The sequence below is a fragment of the Lycorma delicatula genome, chromosome 1 (genome assembly GCF_047948215.1).
Source record: "Lycorma delicatula isolate Av1 chromosome 1, ASM4794821v1, whole genome shotgun sequence".
In the NCBI taxonomy this organism is placed as follows: Eukaryota; Metazoa; Arthropoda; class Insecta; order Hemiptera; family Fulgoridae; genus Lycorma; species Lycorma delicatula.
The window spans coordinates 140,941,752-140,947,751 of NC_134455.1; positions in this window are offsets into that span (position 1 = coordinate 140,941,752).

The following is a 6,000-nucleotide window of genomic DNA, read 5'->3' on the forward strand; positions in this document are numbered from 1 at the left end:
ATTCACTCTAAATATTTTAATAATTCTGCAATTTGTCAAAATCAATAAGAATTGTTTATTTTCTTTGATTTTATAAATTATCTGATCCTATTTTCTTCAGTTATTTATACCAGAGAAAACTAACAGCTAGATCTCCAAAATATGTTTCCTGCAAAAACGAAATTAAATTGTTTTAAAGGAAGGTTTGTAATTCATGACTACTTTGTTAAAATCTATTCATTTTTCTTGTATGATGCATACTAAATTAATATTCATTTTGAATTTTATATTCTGAAAATGTTAACTTCCATTACTTTTACAAATAAAATTTGGTTTGAAAGATTTTTTTATATTCACCTTGAAAGATATTTTTATTCATTTCTAGCTCAATTAGTTAATTTAATGTACTCATACTAATTTAATGATAAAAAAAAATACTAAGACTGGCTTAAAAAAATTATAGAATCTGATTAAAGAAATAAATATTAAATTGCCAACTCCTAGAAAACAAAGAATCTAATTTTGTTAGGTGAAAAGTCATAAAAGGAATATGGACAGTTTTCCAAATTTCATTCACAGATACAATTATTAAGAAGAATGATATCAAATATATAAAAATTATTCAAGATTTAAAAATATAAAATTTTTATACAGATTCAATCAGTATAAATGAACATAAGAAATAAGAATTTAATTTTATACATGTCATTACACAAAAAACATAATTTAATTTTAATAAATTTTGGCTTAAACAGGAAAAAAGTCTAAAAGCAGTTATACAAATATTTGTATAATGATCGTGAAAAACATAATTTCTTATAAAGAATTAAAACAAAAGTGTGCAGGCAATGGTGCCAACCAATACTAGAAAGAAAACATTTTTATCACTATTAGAACAATATCCCTCGCTCCCAGTGGAATTCTTCACATACCTAACAGGTCGGAGTTGGATATGAACAGTATATTTAGTTTTCATAACTAGAATTATTTAACAGATTTTTTATAAGAGTTATAAATGTAAAAGACATTTGTGCTTTTATTCCAAATTTGAATAATCTCCTTTAAGTGGTAAGGAAATAACTTTCATATGATCAAGCGTATAACAAAGACATGGATCATCACGTAATAAATACATGACTCTTATACTAGAGACACAATATGGTTGAAAGACATATAAATATTGACAAGATTTTGAATACTTCTTTGAGTTGTAATATGGAATCACTAAATATCTCAGATACAGATACAAGAGTGAATGCATGCACCTTTGCCAAACTCAGTAACTTATAAATTGTTCTCCTAATACTATTTCTAATAAAACATCAGTGTGTACATACACACTGTGCAAAGTTTCCCTGTGTAATTTTATTACCTATTTATACGATTTTTATTTAGTTTTATTACTACTGTAATTAAATTTAAATAAAACTTTTAATTTTTTTTATTATTCTTAGTGTTGGATTATAAAGAATGTTTTTATAAATAATGTGGCAAAAAGAATAAGGTGTTAAGTAGCAGGAAATATAATGTTGTCTATAACTTACAAACTTAATTAAAAGATTACAAAAATGAGATTGTTTTTAGAATACAAGATCATTTGTCAAGGCCTACAATTATTAATGAACAAACAATGAGCACAATTTGCAAAGAAGCAAAAGAAGAAATGCAAGAAAACGCTTAAGTTACATAGTATATTTACGAATAGTATATCAAAAGAAAGTTCTCAACAGCAAATATAAAAATTATTCAAGATTTAAAAATATAAAATTTTTATACAGATTCAATTTGTATAAATGAGCAAAAGAAGCTAGATTTTACGTATTCAAAAAAATAAATCATGACAGGGTGTTTTTGCTGGAATCAATTACAATTAAATAAAATTTGAGTAAATGAAAGCTATGTTAACATTAATTTTGAACCTTACCATCGGATAGTGTTATTCATTTTCTTGAAATCAAACGTTCTACAGCAAATACATTTAAATTTGTTTTAAACACTGAAATATTAATAATTTAATCCAATTAACATAATAATATCCAAATTACACAATATACATATAATTCCAGTAATTGAAAAAAAGTAATTAAGAAAAGAAACAAAACTATAACAATTATAATTGCAGATCTCTGTGATACAGTGTCTTTGTCTTTCATTCAGAAGGAAGGTTGTAGGTTCCATTTGCAAACAGGCTTTGTATTTTTCATGATTACAAATCATATTTCCATACTAAAGGAAAATTAATAATGATCAATTAATTTTGTAATACTAATAATTGTAGTAAAATACTTATAATAATGCATAAAACAACTAAAATCTAAGTTATAGATGCAAGTGAAACTTTCTTAGCTAATGTAATTATTTGATCAAAGACTCGCTGAAATCCAACATTTTTTCCAGCTGGCTGTAATTATTTCATTCTCACGGTAACTACATAAGTTGAAATTTTTATACATACTCCACAATCATCCAACACCACCTTTAAAATTCCAGTACAGTTCCTGTAATTTTCAAATATTCAAAGACTTTTTTATATCTTAATTCCTTTTAATGTATAGTTTCAATACACAAACAGTATTAAATTCAATACACAAAACTTCACAAAATTGTATAAAAAAGGATATATTTTTAATTCTTAACTACAATAACTTATTACCAAAAACTACCAATAACTTGGCACAAACAAGTTATTGTACTTTGTATAATAACTGGCTGCAAACTTTTGAGACTTCAGAAGATAATAAATAAATATCGTAACACTACTGAATCTATAAATGTATTCAGAATATTACATTTCATAAGTTTGTTAATTAATGCTTACTAGCATAAAAAAATTATATAATAAATGTTCTTTAATATTGTATTATTAAAAACAAAGAAAAAGCAATAATACTCTTTTTGCCAAGTTCCATTTTCAATTTGTATCCTTGCTGACAAAAGTAGTTCAAGAAACATACAATAGTCACAGTTATAAAGCAATTAAGTTAGTGTTATTTTGCTATTAGAATATATTTTAATAAAATATTTATTGAATATGTTCAGCTATAAAAAAATGTTAAGATTCTATATTATAAAATATTTTTAATGAGTTATATAGAGTAGAGAATTCCATGCTGCACCCTAAATTTCCAAGTATTCATTAAATTCGGTGTCTGCATCCATTGCTTACTGTTGAAAATAAATACCAAGCGACTGAAAAATTGTGTAACTGTGTTACTATAAAAGAAAAGAAACTTAGTATAAATAAGTAAACAGTATAAATCAGTAAAAGATAATAACAATATGTCTGCTTCAACTTAACTAAGTTAAAGTGTTGCTCTAAATTCCATTCTTGCTAGATTAATGAAACAACTGTCTTACCAGTTATGAAAGAACTCACGATTAAGCAACATTGAAGGAACAAAGATATTTAATAAAGTGAATTTCCAGTTCATTCTCAGAAGCAATGTGTAATTTCTTTTAACAAACATATCTGAAAAAAAAATACTTTGTCAAGCTGCAGAGATACTTCATTCAAAATATCCACAAATGCCTCTCTAGGATGATATTTTTGTTTGTGAATTTTTTATATTCCTTAATTTATAAATCAGCACTTGAAACCTGGACATTTACAGACAAGTAGGAGTTGTGCTAATCTAAAAACGTTTCGCACTGAATTACCTTACCCATCACCCATCCTAAGAGCAAGAGGAAAGTCATATTTTCCTTCTTTATCACTTCAGGTAAATTAGAATTTGTGAATTCCATTTCACAAAAAAACACTATGCATCACTATGTTATATTTTTACAAGTGTTGACCAGAAATTCTACTTCACCAAATAAATAAACTGTGATTGAATTCATAGTACTGATATAGAAAGTAATTTTCTTAAATGCTGCTTCTAGAAGTACATTTTAAGTTCCCAATGACTCGCTGATCTAAGAGATGCAAGATTTATCTGTCATAAGATTAAATTATTGTCTTTACTCAAAGGCAGCATGACACTTCAATGTTGCCAATAGATTAATATTTATTGAATTCAACAACAAATATTAATGATCAATTTGGATGGGGTAACTCTGTTAATAAAACAAAGATTTTTATTTTCAATACTCTGAGCTTTTTAGCAGCATGATTTATAAAAAAAAATGTCCTTTGTCTACATTAAAAATGATATCTTCATTTCAAAGATCTGCCCAAAAGTTATCTTTTCACAAAAGATAAACATGAAGTAAACTTTTTACTTCATCTTTTTGTGAAGGAAACTGATGTCAAACTTCATAACAACCTGCAATTATAGATTAATTACAAAATGATCCTTCAAATTTTAACTACATCCTTTAAAACTGTAAAAAATTACATTAAAATGTTTAATAGATTAACAGATAGATACTATAGTAAGATTTTAGACTGGATGCTTCAACCAGCTGATACAAAAATACTTGACAATTTTTTTTTAATGTTAGATAATGTTTTGAATCTCAGATAGTTAAACAGATTGCTGAAAAATAATTAATGCTACATCTGAGGCTATTATATTGAAGTTCAACTGTAGCACAAAATCTACAAAAAGTACTTAATCTACAATGTTCACATGGATCCACGACTCAGAATCTTAACATTTTGAAACCATAGCCTGTACATAGTAGGATTGATTTTTGCATGAATTATTGCAACCCATGTATATCACAGAATTAACTTGCATGAAAAATTTCAAATGGTTACACTCATTTTTAAAGTTCACACAATCAATTTTTCATTCATTTTTTAACTATTCACAAACAATTTCTTTACCATTTTATACTGAAATTTTTAAAACAATCAGCAATTATATAAATTCTGGTTGAAGTAAATAATTTACATTGTACATAAAGTACATTGTGCTGTGCTTTACTACTTTTTTACTATTTTTTTAACATTCTACCGCTTGTTTATATTCTTCTTAAACTGGAAATACTTTATTATTAAATTAAAGTAGAAAACATTATCTAATGTAAGATGTATCCATTATCCAATAAATCAAATGTAAAAAATTCCATGAAAATTTTAATATGCCAATGATATATATTATTTTGGTTCAAAAGGTTAAATGAATGGTTATACAGATCCTGACTTTTAAACACATATGAGACTCAAGACATGTATTATAGAAAAGATGTATAAATATAAATAACTTAGGCAATCAGTAATAACAGAAAGGTACCAATCCACAGTGTCACAATTATTTTTAATTATTTACTTCATAACTTCTTGTAAATAAATTAAATAAATATTTCATAAAATTTAACTGAACTTTTTTTTTAAATAAAGGAGCAATTGTAAACCTAAGACAAGTAGAATATACTAACAATATTGGTTATAACAACACTGTTTAGAAATTGATCATAGTTTAAAGTTAATTTTTTTAGCTTTAAAAAAATGTGTTTTCAGAAATAAAAATGCACTCCTGTATAACAAAAGCAATCTAACAACAGGCTTTTAGAATTATATACTATTTTTTTATTATAAAAAAATGAACAGGATATCAAAGTGGCCAATCCATGTGGAGAGTTTATGGTGTAAAATCAAACTAACATCTACCTCTTTTAGTTTGGACTGCCCCAAATTTAACTTATCATTTTGATTTTTAAGTTTTATTTCTAAGAGAGCTTATAATGTTTATATGCATAGTTTTTTTTAAATTTGTTTTGTTTTATATTTCATTTATTCGTTATCATTTCCTAACGCAGAGGAAAAAAGTGTTAAATAGATGAATTTTAATGTTTTTAAAGAGACAATTTTTGTACCTTGTAAAATATTTCTTTAAAATAAGAGTGATCATACTCACAAAAATAAGCTGCAAGTTTAAGCAATTGTAATCATTATTACAAGGATAAAAATGACTTATCAAAATGAAAGGATTTTATGTTTAAAATACAGATAACTAAGGAAAAAAATAAGCAAAACAATAAATAGAATGTGAAACATTTTACCAAAACATATTTACAATAATAAATGAAAAGTAACTCAATTTTTTAAAATGGGATAATAAGAAAACAAATTAT